Source organism: Triturus cristatus, chromosome 12 (assembly GCF_964204655.1).
Source record: "Triturus cristatus chromosome 12, aTriCri1.1, whole genome shotgun sequence".
In the NCBI taxonomy this organism is placed as follows: domain Eukaryota; kingdom Metazoa; phylum Chordata; class Amphibia; order Caudata; family Salamandridae; genus Triturus; species Triturus cristatus.
The window spans coordinates 724,089,691-724,109,987 of record NC_140595.1 but is presented as its reverse complement, the minus strand read 5'-3'; the positions used below and the strand labels follow the sequence as shown (position 1 = coordinate 724,109,987).

The following is a 20,297-nucleotide window of genomic DNA, read 5'->3' as shown; positions in this document are numbered from 1 at the left end:
AATTCGTTTTAGTTACTGTTGTGATTTTTAAGCAATATTTTGCTATTTTAAAAGTTGACACTTAGAAACTTTTGCTGATCAAATTACCAATGTTATCTATGGAAGGAAATTCACTTAGCAGGTAAGTGGGGTTATGGTTACTTTTTCTAGGTCAGTGTTGGATCCTAGATCCAGCACTACTGTACCACCTGTAAGCAGTTGAGAAACTACGTTTAAGTTATACAGGCGATTTTTAAGGAATATTTACATGTTTGCAAAATCGACACTTAGAAGAAATTTCACAGAAAAACAGTCAATGGTTTCCTATGGAAGAAAATTCAAGTTACGGGTAAAGTACGTTCTCGTTACTTTTGTAATCCAGTGCTGGGCTCCTAGGCTCAGTACTGGGACATCTATCTAAAACAGGTAAACAATTACGTTTTCACAGTTGGTACGATTTTTAAAGAATATTTGTAAGTTTCAAAAATCGACACTTAGAAAATTTTCAGCAAAAAGCAGGCAATGATATCCCATGGAAGGAAATTCGAGTTACTGGTAAGTACGGTTAAAATTACTTTTCAGGGTCAGTACTGAGCTCCAAGATGCAGCACTGAGGTCTCTCCTGATAACAGGTGAGTAAATCAGAATTCGTTGTTCGGCTGATTTTAGATGAATATTTTAAAGTTCCAAAACTCCACACCACTTAGAAGAATTTCCAAGTGAAACCACTCAATGTTAGCCTATGGAAGAAAAGTGAGTTATCGGCTTTTAGGTAAGTACTCGACTGGCAGAGTTATGGTTCTGGGCATAGACTCAGGGGTCTCCCAGGGGAGTCCCAGCCTACTTGCCAAGCCTTAAACTCCCCTTTTATTACATATAATTTACACCTAAGGTAGGCCCTAGGTAGTCCTAGGTGCATGATGCTATGTAAGTAAAAAATAAGATATGTACTTTGGTGGTTCGCGTGTCCTGTAAGTAGCAAACAGTCTATTTCATTTTTCACTACTGTGAGGTCTACCCCTCTCATAGGTTAGCTCTGTGTATTCCCCTATACTTTTTATTTGGTAATTCCATATCGGAGAGGAGTAGCTTTATTTATTTATTGAAAATCCTACTTACTGGTGAGGTTGGATTTAACTTTACTATTTTAGAAATGCCACTTTTAGAGAGTGAACATTTCTCTGCACTTACTGCTCTATTTGCCTGAAACCTGGCCCCAATACACGTCTGGATTGGGCTGGGTGACAGCAAAATTTGTGCCTTCCCTCTAGAGAGCCACAACACAGGTCACTCAACTGCACCTGGGGGGTGAGCTCCGCTCTCCCTTCACCCCCAATAGGTTCAAGAACGATAATTTATGTAAGTAAATACATTATAGCTACAGCTTATAATCATGCGAGTTTAAATCATTTGTTGTTAGATGGTTTAAATATTTGAAAGGATCTGTTTTTAATAGACATTTTACAAAAACCACTGGTACATTTGCTAATTCTGTAAAATTAACACCCAACTGCCGTGACATTGCCAACCACAATGCCGTGACTCGGATTCGAACCGAGGTTGCTGCGGCCACAACGCAGAGTACTAACCACTATACGATCACGGCGAGCTACTTGGGCTCAACGACATACAGTGACATGGAGAATTTATAATTCGGAACACTCAGGGCTGTTCCTGTGATAGGCTGGATGTATTCATTGCTTCCTCATTCCTCATTCAGAGGCTGCGTCTCCTCAGTGGTTGATAGGCTGAAACCGTTTCCTGGCCGCCTGCTTGTGAAATGCCAGGAGTCAAAGATCACACAATACACTTGCGGACCTGTGATGGGACACCAATGCAGAGAAACCCACCTGGCACAGACCTTCTATTCTGTCTATTAGACCTGCATCTTCCCTGCACCTTTCAAGCCATTTGTATGTGAAGCAAGAAAGAATTAGAGAGTGATCCATCTACACTTTTATAGGGAGGATGTCGCCGTGAGCTCCTCCCAGCTAATCACACGAACAGCAGAAAAGCAAGATAATACACAGTTGAGGGGAGGGCTGCATGGTTATGTTTTTGAGTAAATATTGAAACTGACCTCAGTGGCTCATTAGCAGAGCTGCGGCTAATGACTGGTGCCAAATCATGATGAAGCAAGCACCATGGCTCGTAGGGGACCCACAACACGCTTTTCTTAGCTCACTCAATTAAAGTATAAACTTCCGCCGTGTGTGAGTGGTAAAGGCTTGTTAATATGGTTCCTTTTCCAATTCAAGTCTGACAACAAGAGGCAGGAACCACGTGGCTTCGGAAGCTCAGGAAAGTAGCCACCAATCACAGAGAAAGAGAGAACTGGCAGTATGAGAGGTGGAGAAAACAGAAGCGGGAGCAAGGAGCTCAAATGAGATTGATGGCGTTTAAATAGAGCGCATAAAGGAACAGTTACACAGCTAAGAAATGGGAAAGACAGACTAGGGAAAAAAACACAGAAAGAGCCTGTAGATGAATTCTCTTCCTGGGACAGCAGGTTAAGAGAAATTACACATGGGGAGGTTAAGCATGTAACACGAGGGAGAATAAAAAAGAAAATGCAGTTTTATGAAGTGTGTTTGCCAATCCAGCCAGCACTTTTGTTCTATTTCTCTCTTTGCGTCTTTTATTGGTAAAGTAACTTTCAAGTGCATGCGCAGGTATGAATGAGAGAGCAACGGTATAATAATTTGAAGCGTTTACACCAGTGCTAAAGTAGGAATGAGGTGTAGCAAAGACATGAAAGAGGTAGCGATAACAAATATGTGGAGAGGCAATAGTGACACAAAAATAAGCCACCTATTTATAAAACTGAAATGGAAGAAATACTAAAGGTTAACTTCTGAAATTGTAGCCGATAATAAAAAGATTCTCGTTGTTGGCAGGATTCGAACCTGCGCGGGGATACCCCAATGGATTTCTAGTCCATCGCCTTACCCACTCGGCCACAACAACTTGCTGTAAGCTGCATACAAATATTTTGTTTGAAAGTTTTGAAGTTTTCCCACATCAAAGTACTAATATTCTGCAATGCGCTTTTTAAAAACAATGTTTTTTTCATCATGCACGTTCTGTCCTAAAAATAAAAATTGCATGAGTATATCTCTGGATCTGTAAAAGGATACGCTTGCATTCAAACTCTCTTGTGGCACTCAAGTTTTTTGGACCCCGTTGCACTCTGTTTTTGCGCTGCTTTTAGTCGACGACCCATATTACAGAAGTCAACCATCTCTGAGTATTTGGGACTCCTTTGTAAGTGCCTTATCTTTAATCCTTGAAAAGCTCTATAATAAAGGGGTCTGTCAAAGATTGCTTGAATGGAAGATAAAAGAAGGCCCACTTGTCTCACCAAATGCAGTAGAGAAACCTGATGTTTTACTCATGTTATCCTTAGTTCAGTTTTTGTTAGACCTGGCATCCTTAAGGTGGCCTACCAGCAACCTTTTTGCTTTTCACCTCACGTTTTGCTGTATCTTTATGTTGTATAGGGACAAAAAGACGAGCCAATGCTACGTGTAGATTTACCTAAAATTTTTCTGTTCCCAGAATAAAACAAGGGCCCAGACAACCAATTATTCCGTTGGATTTAATCTTGTGACTAATTTTTAGTTCACATTTAGAAACATTTTGAGTCTTAGCAATACATATACCTTACAAAAACATGAAAAGCACATAACTTAATAATGACAATATTAGAAACAATTAGACACCACTATATTCATTCAAACAATCACCCATGAGGACAACATTCATACTACTCATACTGCTCATCCAACCAAACTAACGTACAACATGAGACAAAAAATCTTCATTCAATAAATCTTTTACAAAAAAGGGCCATCGAATCAATGCTGAGCATAATAATAAAGCTTAAAGCTGTTTTTTCGCACGATTGGCCGTAGCAAACACCAGGGTCTACGCGTTTCGAATCCCTTTGTTGAGGGGATTCTCGTCAGGACCAACACTTGACTGCAAATAAAGCAGAGAAACAAAATTTACTAAGCTGGCCCACCATGTGAGTGAAAGGCCGCATTGTCGAAAAAATCTTACCTTAAACTAAGGCACAGGGAACTCTGCCCAACCCTAAAGAAAGGGAAAGCCAAAATTGTTATCTATTTCTATAGCAACACTAGTTTCAAAGAACCACTAGTCTAATGACAACCACTAATCTAAAACACCTTTCTACATCCGTTTTAACCAACATATTCACGCAACATAGAAACGACATGAATACACAGTCTAGTTTTGATTTGTCAGACTTGCGGGTGTGTGGAACGGTGTCAGGGTGTCTGAAGGGATTTATTTTCAAAAAAACAGGACGACCACAGGGTGTTCCGACTGCAAATGGATACTAACGAATATCTGAAAGCATGAATGGAGGGGAATCAAGGCGCGTTCTTTCGCCTACCATGTTTAGCCTGCAGTGGTTTAAAAAGGTTGCGCAGTGTTCTCAGGGCGCTTACCTCCGGAGAAAGGAATCAATCCACTGCTCGATCGTCTCCTGCCCGTAGCAGGAGCTGGCGCGGCGTAAACTCAGTCGGCCGATTTGGAGACAGCTAAAGGAGAGAATAGGTTCCGTCAGATTACTGAATACCTGAACGCTCCAGCCGCTTGTGCGAGCTATGTTTGGAAAGCGAGGAGCGGTTACCTGCAGAGTCGGCGTGGTCCGTGTGTCTGTTCTCGGATGGTTGATCACCCATAAGGGACCTGTTTGCCTATTGGAGCACCTTTAACCCATGCGCGGGAAGCGCGGCTATGAGGCTTCTGGGATTCGTAGTCTGCCAGAAGGTGTTTAGCAGAAGCAGTTGATAGACGCGGGTGACCGGAAGCGCCAAGGCTGACGCTTTTGTCTTTTGTAAAGTGCTAGTAGAACGGGATGGAGAAGTGTTTGGCTAAAATTGGTCACCAAAGCGCCATAACATGCAATATATTATATTGTATTATATTACATCAGTGAAAACGGCAGAAGGCAAGTACTTACTTGCTGTTAGTTGGCAGTCATAGGTTATATATCTCAGAAAGTTCATTCAGTCCATCTACCGACGTGTTGAATTTAATAATGAGCATAGCTTCTCTCTGAAGTAATTTAGTGTCCAAGTCTCCACCTCTCTGATCTTGTTCCACTCGGGATATCACTGTCCATTTGACATCCATTTCGGTATGTTTTTGCAGCGTCCAATGATTCACCAGCGGTGCATTTGGAACATTTCTACGAATCCGGGATTTATGTTGTTGGATACGAAACCTTATCTCCTGGTTGGTTTTACCGATGTAGAGTTTATTGCATGGGCAACTGATGCCGTAGATTACGAACTTGGATTTACAATTCGTGAAACTCTCATGTTTCCAATAGATCCCTTTGTGGGCGAAAAGGTTTCCTTCAACGGTGGAATCACAGCATATGCATGTACCACATCTGTGATGGCCTTTTATGGGTGGTAGGCCCAACATATTTCTTACGTCGGTACTTTTTGTGGTGGGTAGTGCAGCTCGCACTATATGGTTGGCAATATTTTTGTCTTTCCTGAATGCAAATAACGGAATCTCATTGAGTGTTTTGTCCAGGTTTTTTAACAGGTGCCAGTTTTGATTGATAATTTTCTTGAACCAATTTGATGTTGGATTGAATGTGGAGACACAAACAATTCTCTCTGTTTGTGATTTTTCACGTCTTTCCAGCAATGTTTCACGTGGTGTCCACCATGCTCTTTTTATTGCTCTTTTCAACAGTTTTTTCGGATAGCCTCTAGCCAACAAGTTGGCCTTGAGCTTCTCTGCATGACAAAAATATTCATCTTTGAAAGAGCAATTTCTGCGGATTCGCAGAAATTGCCCATAGGGCAAGTTCTCTCTTAAACTACGTGGGTGGTTGCTAGAATAATGTAGTGCTCGATTTCGGTCAGTTTCTTTCTTGTATAGCGTCGTCATGAGACGTCCATTAGTAGGGTAAACCTCAACGTCCAAGAAAGGCATTTTGGTTTTAGAACAATTCATGCTGAATTTTATATCAGGAGTCCTGTTGTTGAGCCAATTGACAAAGGATTGTAGTTTTTGCTCGTCCCCTGACCACACCATGAAAACATCGTCGATGTATCGGACCCAGCTACTGATACAATCGGCAAATGGATTGTTGTTGTGAACGAATTTGTCCTCATATTTGGACATATAGAGGACCGCTAGCTCAGGGGCAAAGGGACAGCCCATCGCCACGCCTTTTATTTGGTAGTAAAAGTCCTCTTTAAAACAAAAGTAGTTGTTCTTTAGGGCGAACGTGGCTAGCTCCATGATGAATTCTGTCGGAATTTTTTCAGGTTTGGGTCTGCTGTCTAAGAATGTTTTAATCACTGCTAGGCCTTCATCTTGCGGAATCTCCGTATACAATGATGTGACATCAAGTGTCACTAAAAATTGGGAGTCTTCTTCAAATTCCATTGTTTCAAGTTTGATTAGAAAATCGGTGGTATCCTTCAGATAAGATTTGACATCTGACATGAATGGTTTCAAGAAAAAGTCCACAAATTTTGAGATGGGCTCTGTTAGTGACTCGCAACCGGAGACTATTGGTCTCCCCGGTGGATGATGTTGATCTTTGTGTGCTTTTGGGAGTACATAAAACACCGGGGTCCGGGGGTGGATATTTTTTAGGTACTCAAATTCTTTTTTGCCCAAAAATCCTTGGTCAAAGCCTTGTTGCAATATGTGAAAGAGTTTGTTTTGTAGTTCACATGTGGGATCTTTTGTTATCCTCCTGTAGCAGAATTGATTGGAAAGTTGTCTATTTACTTCGGTGGTATATCGCTCGGTTGCCCATACAACGATGGAACCCCCCTTATCTGCTTGTTTTATTATTATTGAAGGGTCGCTTTTTAGGTCAAGTAATGCTTCTTTTTGAGCCTTGGTAATATTCGGTTTGACATATTTCTTTTTGTGTTTTTCAACTTCAGCTATTGCTGAGAGGATCACTTTTTCAAAAATAATAACCTCTTTGGGGACTTTTGATGCTGGAGGGCAGAACCTTGATTTTTTCTTTAATCCAGTTGTCTCTGTGCTAACTTGTATGGGGTTTTCCAAAAAGAAGGTTTTTAGTCGAATTTTACGGCAGAATTCGATGAACTCTGTCTTAAGTTGTACAAAGTTGGTCCCTTTAGTTGGTACGAAGGATAATCCCAGTTCTAAAATGCTGAGTTCTGCATCTGTTAAGACTTTTTCTGATAGATTAAAGATAGGTGAAACATTTAGTTTTTGTAGTTCTGACGTCTTGTTGACATTTCCCATGGTTGATTTGTGTATCTGGATCTCCCTCGAGGTTTCCGTTGACCTCTCCCTAAAAAAGGCGGTTGTTGTTGATAGTTTTGTTGTAAATTCCCTCTTCTGTTGAAGTCTGAACGGTTATTTGAATTATCTATGTCACTGCCACTGGACGATGATGTCGTGTCCGAAAAAGTGATAAAGTTGTGTCTCGATCTGCCTTGGTATTCAGGTAGAAATTTGCGTGACTCTGGTCGTGAATAGAAGTCAATCTGCAAGTAGGGGTAAACTTTATCCAATGAAAAGTTCCTTTTATCCTTTTCGAATTTGTTGCTCTTCTGGTTTACCGAATAGTCTTTAAACTCTAGGATTTCTTTATCCACTTTTTCCAGAAGGGATTTAGCATCCGAGATGAGTTGATTTGTTTTAATTTCACTTTCCAAGGTTGCGATTTCCTCTAGTTGATGTTTGGACAATCTTTGAGCCGTTTCTACTGTGAGGACCATGAGGTCCCTACTACATTTCGTCTCAATTAGGCTATAACCTTTTTTGTATGTAGGGTCATCTGTAAATATAACAGGGACGTTCCGGATCTGCAGACCTCCTGGGATGGTTCCAGCTCTCAAGTGCTCTATTAAGAAATGACCATGTAAATCAGTCCTTATTTGTTTTTTCTTGAGTCTTATGAGTCTGTCAGATTCATTATTGATTTTAGCTGTGGAGCTTAATGCGGCTGACGCAAACAATGGTGGGTCGCTTAGTAGTTTCAATATATGTTCTTCACTATAAGCCAGGGTGTCATGTTCTGTCATATTTTGGACGCTTTGGACAAACAAAACGAATATACAATTACACTAAAAGACAACGTGACTCCTTAGTATGTACGAGGATGACCTCCAATTCCGGTCTCCACTAACCAGTGGACATCCCTCAACGAGGGCCACTTATCCTCACAACAAACAAACAAACCTCGCGGGTGTACACCCGCTAGACAACCTAGAAAACCAAAAAGGGGGTTCTGGCTCGTGTGGCAGCAAGGCCAAACCAATTATAATATAGGGACAAAAAGACGAGCCAATGCTACGTGTAGATTTACCTAAAATTTTTCTGTTCCCAGAATAAAACAAGGGCCCAGACAACCAATTATTCCGTTGGATTTAATCTTGTGACTAATTTTTAGTTCACATTTAGAAACATTTTGAGTCTTAGCAATACATATACCTTACAAAAACATGAAAAGCACATAACTTAATAATGACAATATTAGAAACAATTAGACACCACTATATTCATTCAAACAATCACCCATGAGGACAACATTCATACTACTCATACTGCTCATCCAACCAAACTAACGTACAACATGAGACAAAAAATCTTCATTCAATAAATCTTTTACAAAAAAGGGCCATCGAATCAATGCTGAGCATAATAATAAAGCTTAAAGCTGTTTTTTCGCACGATTGGCCGTAGCAAACACCAGGGTCTACGCGTTTCGAATCCCTTTGTTGAGGGGATTCTCGTCAGGACCAACACTTGACTGCAAATAAAGCAGAGATACAAAATTTACTAAGCTGGCCCACCATGTGAGTGAAAGGCCGCATTGTCGAAAAAATCTTACCTTAAACTAAGGCACAGGGAACTCTGCCCAACCCTAAAGAAAGGGAAAGCCAAAATTGTTATCTATTTCTATAGCAACACTAGTTTCAAAGAACCACTAGTCTAATGACAACCACTAATCTAAAACACCTTTCTACATCCGTTTTAACCAACATATTCACGCAACATAGAAACGACATGAATACACAGTCTAGTTTTGATTTGTCAGACTTGCGGGTGTGTGGAACGGTGTCAGGGTGTCTGAAGGGATTTATTTTCAAAAAAACAGGACGACCACAGGGTGTTCCGACTGCAAATGGATACTAACGAATATCTGAAAGCATGAATGGAGGGGAATCAAGGCGCGTTCTTTCGCCTACCATGTTTAGCCTGCAGTGGTTTAAAAAGGTTGCGCAGTGTTCTCAGGGCGCTTACCTCCGGAGAAAGGAATCAATCCACTGCTCGATCGTCTCCTGCCCGTAGCAGGAGCTGGCGCGGCGTAAACTCAGTCGGCCGATTTGGAGACAGCTAAAGGAGAGAATAGGTTCCGTCAGATTACTGAATACCTGAACGCTCCAGCCGCTTGTGCGAGCTATGTTTGGAAAGCGAGGAGCGGTTACCTGCAGAGTCGGCGTGGTCCGTGTGTCTGTTCTCGGATGGTTGATCACCCATAAGGTACCTGTTTGCCTATTGGAGCACCTTTAACCCATGCGCGGGAAGCGCGGCTATGAGGCTTCTGGGATTCGTAGTCTGCCAGAAGGTGTTTAGCAGAAGCAGTTGATAGACGCGGGTGACCGGAAGCGCCAAGGCTGACGCTTTTGTCTTTTGTAAAGTGCTAGTAGAACGGGATGGAGAAGTGTTTGGCTAAAATTGGTCACCAAAGCGCCATAACATGCAATATATTATATTGTATTATATTACATCAGTGAAAACGGCAGAAGGCAAGTACTTACTTGCTGTTAGTTGGCAGTCATAGGTTATATATCTCAGAAAGTTCATTCAGTCCATCTACCGACGTGTTGAATTTAATAATGAGCATAGCTCCTCTCTGAAGTAATTTAGTGTCCAAGTCTCCACCTCTCTGATCTTGTTCCACTCGGGATATCACTGTCCATTTGACATCCATTTCGGTATGTTTTTGCAGCGTCCAATGATTCACCAGCGGTGCATTTGGAACATTTCTACGAATCCGGGATTTATGTTGTTGGATACGAAACCTTATCTCCTGGTTGGTTTTACCGATGTAGAGTTTATTGCATGGGCAACTGATGCCGTAGATTACGAACTTGGATTTACAATTCGTGAAACTCTCATGTTTCCAATAGATCCCTTTGTGGGCGAAAAGGTTTCCTTCAACGGTGGAATCACAGCATATGCATGTACCACATCTGTGATGGCCTTTTATGGGTGGTAGGCCCAACATATTTCTTACGTCGGTACTTTTTGTGGTGGGTAGTGCAGCTCGCACTATATGGTTGGCAATATTTTTGTCTTTCCTGAATGCAAATAACGGAATCTCATTGAGTGTTTTGTCCAGGTTTTTTAACAGGTGCCAGTTTTGATTGATAATTTTCTTGAACCAATTTGATGTTGGATTGAATGTGGAGACACAAACAATTCTCTCTGTTTGTGATTTTTCACGTCTTTCCAGCAATGTTTCACGTGGTGTCCACCATGCTCTTTTTATTGCTCTTTTCAACAGTTTTTTCGGATAGCCTCTAGCCAACAAGTTGGCCTTGAGCTTCTCTGCATGACAAAAATATTCATCTTTGAAAGAGCAATTTCTGCGGATTCGCAGAAATTGCCCATAGGGCAAGTTCTCTCTTAAACTACGTGGGTGGTTGCTAGAATAATGTAGTGCTCGATTTCGGTCAGTTTCTTTCTTGTATAGCGTCGTCATGAGACGTCCATTAGTAGGGTAAACCTCAACGTCCAAGAAAGGCATTTTGGTTTTAGAACAATTCATGCTGAATTTTATATCAGGAGTCCTGTTGTTGAGCCAATTGACAAAGGATTGTAGTTTTTGCTCGTCCCCTGACCACACCATGAAAACATCGTCGATGTATCGGACCCAGCTACTGATACAATCGGCAAATGGATTGTTGTTGTGAACGAATTTGTCCTCATATTTGGACATATAGAGGACCGCTAGCTCAGGGGCAAAGGGACAGCCCATCGCCACGCCTTTTATTTGGTAGTAAAAGTCCTCTTTAAAACAAAAGTAGTTGTTCTTTAGGGCGAACGTGGCTAGCTCCATGATGAATTCTGTCGGAATTTTTTCAGGTTTGGGTCTGCTGTCTAAGAATGTTTTAATCACTGCTAGGCCTTCATCTTGCGGAATCTCCGTATACAATGATGTGACATCAAGTGTCACTAAAAATTGGGAGTCTTCTTCAAATTCCATTGTTTCAAGTTTGATTAGAAAATCGGTGGTATCCTTCAGATAAGATTTGACATCTGACATGAATGGTTTCAAGAAAAAGTCCACAAATTTTGAGATGGGCTCTGTTAGTGACTCGCAACCGGAGACTATTGGTCTCCCCGGTGGATGATGTTGATCTTTGTGTACTTTTGGGAGTACATAAAACACCGGGGTCCGGGGGTGGATATTTTTTAGGTACTCAAATTCTTTTTTGCCCAAAAATCCTTGGTCAAAGCCTTGTTGCAATATGTGAAAGAGTTTGTTTTGTAGTTCACATGTGGGATCTTTTGTTATCCTCCTGTAGCAGAATTGATTGGAAAGTTGTCTATTTACTTCGGTGGTATATCGCTCGGTTGCCCATACAACGATGGAACCCCCCTTATCTGCTTGTTTTATTATTATTGAAGGGTCGCTTTTTAGGTCAAGTAATGCTTCTTTTTGAGCCTTGGTAATATTCGGTTTGACATATTTCTTTTTGTGTTTTTCAACTTCAGCTATTGCTGAGAGGATCACTTTTTCAAAAATAATAACCTCTTTGGGGACTTTTGATGCTGGAGGGCAGAACCTTGATTTTTTCTTTAATCCAGTTGTCTCTGTGCTAACTTGTATGGGGTTTTCCAAAAAGAAGGTTTTTAGTCGAATTTTACGGCAGAATTCGATGAACTCTGTCTTAAGTTGTACAAAGTTGGTCCCTTTAGTTGGTACGAAGGATAATCCCAGTTCTAAAATGCTGAGTTCTGCATCTGTTAAGACTTTTTCTGATAGATTAAAGATAGGTGAAACATTTAGTTTTTGTAGTTCTGACGTCTTGTTGACATTTCCCATGGTTGATTTGTGTATCTGGATCTCCCTCGAGGTTTCCGTTGACCTCTCCCTAAAAAAGGCGGTTGTTGTTGATAGTTTTGTTGTAAATTCCCTCTTCTGTTGAAGTCTGAACGGTTATTTGAATTATCTATGTCACTGCCACTGGACGATGATGTCGTGTCCGAAAAAGTGATAAAGTTGTGTCTCGATCTGCCTTGGTATTCAGGTAGAAATTTGCGTGACTCTGGTCGTGAATAGAAGTCAATCTGCAAGTAGGGGTAAACTTTATCCAATGAAAAGTTCCTTTTATCCTTTTCGAATTTGTTGCTCTTCTGGTTTACCGAATAGTCTTTAAACTCTAGGATTTCTTTATCCACTTTTTCCAGAAGGGATTTAGCATCCGAGATGAGTTGATTTGTTTTAATTTCACTTTCCAAGGTTGCGATTTCCTCTAGTTGATGTTTGGACAATCTTTGAGCCGTTTCTACTGTGAGGACCATGAGGTCCCTACTACATTTCGTCTCAATTAGGCTATAACCTTTTTTGTATGTAGGGTCATCTGTAAATATAACAGGGACGTTCCGGATCTGCAGACCTCCTGGGATGGTTCCAGCTCTCAAGTGCTCTATTAAGAAATGACCATGTAAATCAGTCCTTATTTGTTTTTTCTTGAGTCTTATGAGTCTGTCAGATTCATTATTGATTTTAGCTGTGGAGCTTAATGCGGCTGACGCAAACAATGGTGGGTCGCTTAGTAGTTTCAATATATGTTCTTCACTATAAGCCAGGGTGTCATGTTCTGTCATATTTTGGACGCTTTGGACAAACAAAACGAATATACAATTACACTAAAAGACAACGTGACTCCTTAGTATGTACGAGGATGACCTCCAATTCCGGTCTCCACTAACCAGTGGACATCCCTCAACGAGGGCCACTTATCCTCACAACAAACAAACAAACCTCGCGGGTGTACACCCGCTAGACAACCTAGAAAACCAAAAAGGGGGTTCTGGCTCGTGTGGCAGCAAGGCCAAACCAATTATAATATAGGGACAAAAAGACGAGCCAATGCTACGTGTAGATTTACCTAAAATTTTTCTGTTCCCAGAATAAAACAAGGGCCCAGACAACCAATTATTCCGTTGGATTTAATCTTGTGACTAATTTTTAGTTCACATTTAGAAACATTTTGAGTCTTAGCAATACATATACCTTACAAAAACATGAAAAGCACATAACTTAATAATGACAATATTAGAAACAATTAGACACCACTATATTCATTCAAACAATCACCCATGAGGACAACATTCATACTACTCATACTGCTCATCCAACCAAACTAACGTACAACATGAGACAAAAAATCTTCATTCAATAAATCTTTTACAAAAAAGGGCCATCGAATCAATGCTGAGCATAATAATAAAGCTTAAAGCTGTTTTTTCGCACGATTGGCCGTAGCAAACACCAGGGTCTACGCGTTTCGAATCCCTTTGTTGAGGGGATTCTCGTCAGGACCAACACTTGACTGCAAATAAAGCAGAGAAACAAAATTTACTAAGCTGGCCCACCATGTGAGTGAAAGGCCGCATTGTCGAAAAAATCTTACCTTAAACTAAGGCACAGGGAACTCTGCCCAACCCTAAAGAAAGGGAAAGCCAAAATTGTTATCTATTTCTATAGCAACACTAGTTTCAAAGAACCACTAGTCTAATGACAACCACTAATCTAAAACACCTTTCTACATCCGTTTTAACCAACATATTCACGCAACATAGAAACGACATGAATACACAGTCTAGTTTTGATTTGTCAGACTTGCGGGTGTGTGGAACGGTGTCAGGGTGTCTGAAGGGATTTATTTTCAAAAAAACAGGACGACCACAGGGTGTTCCGACTGCAAATGGATACTAACGAATATCTGAAAGCATGAATGGAGGGGAATCAAGGCGCGTTCTTTCGCCTACCATGTTTAGCCTGCAGTGGTTTAAAAAGGTTGCGCAGTGTTCTCAGGGCGCTTACCTCCGGAGAAAGGAATCAATCCACTGCTCGATCGTCTCCTGCCCGTAGCAGGAGCTGGCGCGGCGTAAACTCAGTCGGCCGATTTGGAGACAGCTAAAGGAGAGAATAGGTTCCGTCAGATTACTGAATACCTGAACGCTCCAGCCGCTTGTGCGAGCTATGTTTGGAAAGCGAGGAGCGGTTACCTGCAGAGTCGGCGTGGTCCGTGTGTCTGTTCTCGGATGGTTGATCACCCATAAGGTACCTGTTTGCCTATTGGAGCACCTTTAACCCATGCGCGGGAAGCGCGGCTATGAGGCTTCTGGGATTCGTAGTCTGCCAGAAGGTGTTTAGCAGAAGCAGTTGATAGACGCGGGTGACCGGAAGCGCCAAGGCTGACGCTTTTGTCTTTTGTAAAGTGCTAGTAGAACGGGAAAAAACAGCTTTAAGCTTTATTATTATGCTCAGCATTGATTCAATGGCCCTTTTTTGTAAAAGATTTATTGAATGAAGATTTTTTGTCTCATGTTGTACGTTAGTTTGGTTGGATGAGCAGTATGAGTAGTATGAATGTTGTCCTCATGGGTGATTGTTTGAATGAATATAGTGGTGTCTAATTGTTTCTAATATTGTCATTATTAAGTTATGTGCTTTTCATGTTTTTGTAAGGTATATGTATTGCTAAGACTCAAAATGTTTCTAAATGTGAACTAAAAATTAGTCACAAGATTAAATCCAACGGAATAATTGGTTGTCTGGGCCCTTGTTTTATTCTGGGAACAGAAAAATTTTAGGTAAATCTACACGTAGCATTGGCTCGTCTTTTTGTCCCTATATTATAATTGGTTTGGCCTTGCTGCCACACGAGCCAGAACCCCCTTTTTGGTTTTCTAGGTTGTCTAGCGGGTGTACACCCGCGAGGTTTGTTTGTTTGTTGTGAGGATAAGTGGCCCTCGTTGAGGGATGTCCACTGGTTAGTGGAGACCGGAATTGGAGGTCATCCTCGTACATACTAAGGAGTCACGTTGTCTTTTAGTGTAATTGTATATTCGTTTTGTTTGTCCAAAGCGTCCAAAATATGACAGAACATGACACCCTGGCTTATAGTGAAGAACATATATTGAAACTACTAAGCGACCCACCATTGTTTGCGTCAGCCGCATTAAGCTCCACAGCTAAAATCAATAATGAATCTGACAGACTCATAAGACTCAAGAAAAAACAAATAAGGACTGATTTACATGGTCATTTCTTAATAGAGCACTTGAGAGCTGGAACCATCCCAGGAGGTCTGCAGATCCGGAACGTCCCTGTTATATTTACAGATGACCCTACATACAAAAAAGGTTATAGCCTAATTGAGACGAAATGTAGTAGGGACCTCATGGTCCTCACAGTAGAAACGGCTCAAAGATTGTCCAAACATCAACTAGAGGAAATCGCAACCTTGGAAAGTGAAATTAAAACAAATCAACTCATCTCGGATGCTAAATCCCTTCTGGAAAAAGTGGATAAAGAAATCCTAGAGTTTAAAGACTATTCGGTAAACCAGAAGAGCAACAAATTCGAAAAGGATAAAAGGAACTTTTCATTGGATAAAGTTTACCCCTACTTGCAGATTGACTTCTATTCACGACCAGAGTCACGCAAATTTCTACCTGAATACCAAGGCAGATCGAGACACAACTTTATCACTTTTTCGGACACGACATCATCGTCCAGTGGCAGTGACATAGATAATTCAAATAACCGTTCAGACTTCAACAGAAGAGGGAATTTACAACAAAACTATCAACAACAACCGCCTTTTTTAGGGAGAGGTCAACGGAAACCTCGAGGGAGATCCAGATACACAAATCAACCATGGGAAATGTCAACAAGACGTCAGAACTACAAAAACTAAATGTTTCACCTATCTTTAATCTATCAGAAAAAGTCTTAACAGATGCAGAACTCAGCATTTTAGAACTGGGATTATCCTTCGTACCAACTAAAGGGACCAACTTTGTACAACTTAAGACAGAGTTCATCGAATTCTGCCGTAAAATTCGACTAAAAACCTTCTTTTTGGAAAACCCCATACAAGTTAGCACAGAGACAACTGGATTAAAGAAAAAATCAAGGTTCTGCCCTCCAGCATCAAAAGTCCCCAAAGAGGTTATTATTTTTGAAAAAGTGATCCTCTCAGCAATAGCTGAAGTTGAAAAACACAAAAAGAAATATGTCAAACCGAATATTACCAAGGCTCAAAAAGAAGCATTACTTGACCTAAAAAGCGACCCTTCAATAATAATAAAACAAGCAGATAAGGGGGGTTCCATCGTTGTATGGGCAACCGAGCGATATACCACCGAAGTAAATAGACAACTTTCCAATCAATTCTGCTACAGGAGGATAACAAAAGATCCCACATGTGAACTACAAAACAAACTCTTTCACATATTGCAACAAGGCTTTGACCAAGGATTTTTGGGCAAAAAAGAATTTGAGTACCTAAAAAATATCCACCCCCGGACCCCGGTGTTTTATGTACTCCCAAAAGTACACAAAGATCAACATCATCCACCGGGGAGACCAATAGTCTCCGGTTGCGAGTCACTAACAGAGCCCATCTCAAAATTTGTGGACTTTTTCTTGAAACCATTCATGTCAGATGTCAAATCTTATCTGAAGGATACCACCGATTTTCTAATCAAACTTGAAACAATGGAATTTGAAGAAGACTCCCAATTTTTAGTGACACTTGATGTCACATCATTGTATACGGAGATTCCGCAAGATGAAGGCCTAGCAGTGATTAAAACATTCTTAGACAGCAGACCCAAACCTGAAAAAATTCCGACAGAATTCATCATGGAGCTAGCCACGTTCGCCCTAAAGAACAACTACTTTTGTTTTAAAGAGGACTTTTACTACCAAATAAAAGGCGTGGCGATGGGCTGTCCCTTTGCCCCTGAGCTAGCGGTCCTCTATATGTCCAAATATGAGGACAAATTCGTTCACAACAACAATCCATTTGCCGATTGTATCAGTAGCTGGGTCCGATACATCGACGATGTTTTCATGGTGTGGTCAGGGGACGAGCAAAAACTACAATCCTTTGTCAATTGGCTCAACAACAGGACTCCTGATATAAAATTCAGCATGAATTGTTCTAAAACCAAAATGCCTTTCTTGGACGTTGAGGTTTACCCTACTAATGGACGTCTCATGACGACGCTATACAAGAAAGAAACTGACCGAAATCGAGCACTACATTATTCTAGCAACCACCCACGTAGTTTAAGAGAGAACTTGCCCTATGGGCAATTTCTGCGAATCCGCAGAAATTGCTCTTTCAAAGATGAATATTTTTGTCATGCAGAGAAGCTCAAGGCCAACTTGTTGGCTAGAGGCTATCCGAAAAAACTGTTGAAAAGAGCAATAAAAAGAGCATGGTGGACACCACGTGAAACATTGCTGGAAAGACGTGAAAAATCACAAACAGAGAGAATTGTTTGTGTCTCCACATTCAATCCAACATCAAATTGGTTCAAGAAAATTATCAATCAAAACTGGCACCTGTTAAAAAACCTGGACAAAACACTCAATGAGATTCCGTTATTTGCATTCAGGAAAGACAAAAATATTGCCAACCATATAGTGCGAGCTGCACTACCCACCACAAAAAGTACCGACGTAAGAAATATGTTGGGCCTACCACCCATAAAAGGCCATCACAGATGTGGTACATGCATATGCTGTGATTCCACCGTTGAAGGAAACCTTTTCGCCCACAAAGGGATCTATTGGAAACATGAGAGTTTCACGAATTGTAAATCCAAGTTCGTAATCTACGGCATCAGTTGCCCATGCAATAAACTCTACATCGGTAAAACCAACCAGGAGATAAGGTTTCGTATCCAACAACATAAATCCCGGATTCGTAGAAATGTTCCAAATGCACCGCTGGTGAATCATTGGACGCTGCAAAAACATACCGAAATGGATGTCAAATGGACAGTGATATCCCGAGTGGAACAAGATCAGAGAGGTGGAGACTTGGACACTAAATTACTTCAGAGAGAAGCTATGCTCATTATTAAATTCAACACGTCGGTAGATGGACTGAATGAACTTTCTGAGATATATAACCTATGACTGCCAACTAACAGCAAGTAAGTACTTGCCTTCTGCCGTTTTCACTGATGTAATATAATACAATATAATATATTGCATGTTATGGCGCTTTGGTGACCAATTTTAGCCAAACACTTCTCCATCCCGTTCTACTAGCACTTTACAAAAGACAAAAGCGTCAGCCTTGGCGCTTCCGGTCACCCGCGTCTATCAACTGCTTCTGCTAAACACCTTCTGGCAGACTACGAATCCCAGAAGCCTCATAGCCGCGCTTCCCGCGCATGGGTTAAAGGTGCTCCAATAGGCAAACAGGTACCTTATGGGTGATCAACCATCCGAGAACAGACACACGGACCACGCCGACTCTGCAGGTAACCGCTCCTCGCTTTCCAAACATAGCTCGCACAAGCGGCTGGAGCGTTCAGGTATTCAGTAATCTGACGGAACCTATTCTCTCCTTTAGCTGTCTCCAAATCGGCCGACTGAGTTTACGCCGCGCCAGCTCCTGCTACGGGCAGGAGACGATCGAGCAGTGGATTGATTCCTTTCTCCGGAGGTAAGCGCCCTGAGAACACTGCGCAACCTTTTTAAACCACTGCAGGCTAAACATGGTAGGCGAAAGAACGCGCCTTGATTCCCCTCCATTCATGCTTTCAGATATTCGTTAGTATCCATTTGCAGTCGGAACACCCTGTGGTCGTCCTGTTTTTTTGAAAATAAATCCCTTCAGACACCCTGACACCGTTCCACACACCCGCAAGTCTGACAAATCAAAACTAGACTGTGTATTCATGTCGTTTCTATGTTGCGTGAATATGTTGGTTAAAACGGATGTAGAAAGGTGTTTTAGATTAGTGGTTGTCATTAGACTAGTGGTTCTTTGAAACTAGTGTTGCTATAGAAATAGATAACAATTTTGGCTTTCCCTTTCTTTTGGGTTGGGCAGAGTTCCCTGTGCCTTAGTTTAAGGTAAGATTTTTTCGACAATGCGGCCTTTCACTCACATGGTGGGCCAGCTTAGTAAATTTTGTTTCTCTGCTTTATTTGCAGTCAAGTGTTGGTCCTGACGAGAATCCCCTCAACAAAGGGATTAGAAACGCGTAGACCCTGGTGTTTGCTACGGCCAATCGTGCGAAAAAACAGCTTTAAGCTTTATTATTATGCTCAGCATTGATTCGATGGCCCTTTTTTGTAAAAGATTTATTGAATGAAGATTTTTTGTCTCATGTTGTACGTTAGTTTGGTTGGATGAGCAGTATGAGTAGTATGAATGTTGTCCTCATGGGTGATTGTTTGAATGAATATAGTGGTGTCTAATTGTTTCTAATATTGTCATTATTAAGTTATGTGCTTTTCATGTTTTTGTAAGGTATATGTATTGCTAAGACTCAAAATGTTTCTAAATGTGAACTAAAAATTAGTCACAAGATTAAATCCAACGGAATAATTGGTTGTCTGGGCCCTTGTTTTATTCTGGGAACAGAAAAATTTTAGGTAAATCGACACGTAGCATTGGCTCGTCTTTTTGTCCCTATATTATAATTGGTTTGGCCTTGCTGCCACACGAGCCAGAACCCCCTTTTTGGTTTTCTAGGTTGTCTAGCGGGTGTACACCCGCGAGGTTTGTTTGTTTGTTGTGAGGATAAGTGGCCCTCGTTGAGGGATGTCCACTGGTTAGTGGAGACCGGAATTGGAGGTCATCCTCGTACATACTAAGGAGTCACGTTGTCTTTTAGTGTAATTGTATATTCGTTTTGTTTGTCCAAAGCGTCCAAAATATGACAGAACATGACACCCTGGCTTATAGTGAAGAACATATATTGAAACTACTAAGCGACCCACCATTGTTTGCGTCAGCCGCATTAAGCTCCACAGCTAAAATCAATAATGAATCTGACAGACTCATAAGACTCAAGAAAAAACAAATAAGGACTGATTTACATGGTCATTTCTTAATAGAGCACTTGAGAGCTGGAACCATCCCAGGAGGTCTGCAGATCCGGAACGTCCCTGTTATATTTACAGATGACCCTACATACAAAAAAGGTTATAGCCTAATTGAGACGAAATGTAGTAGGGACCTCATGGTCCTCACAGTAGAAACGGC

General features: G+C 41.2%; 2 non-coding genes across 2 annotated transcripts; both read right to left on the bottom strand.

Moving 5' to 3' along the window:
* Window positions 1-1,513: 1,513 nt before the first annotated feature.
* TRNAH-GUG (transfer RNA histidin (anticodon GUG)) lies at window positions 1,514-1,585 on the bottom strand. The gene has a single exon. It is a non-coding gene; the product is annotated as a tRNA-His (tRNA).
* A 1,279-nt stretch (window positions 1,586-2,864) lies between these two features.
* TRNAS-AGA (transfer RNA serine (anticodon AGA)) lies at window positions 2,865-2,946 on the bottom strand. Its single transcript has one exon. It is a non-coding gene; the product is annotated as a tRNA-Ser (tRNA).
* Window positions 2,947-20,297: the final 17,351 nt, after the last annotated feature.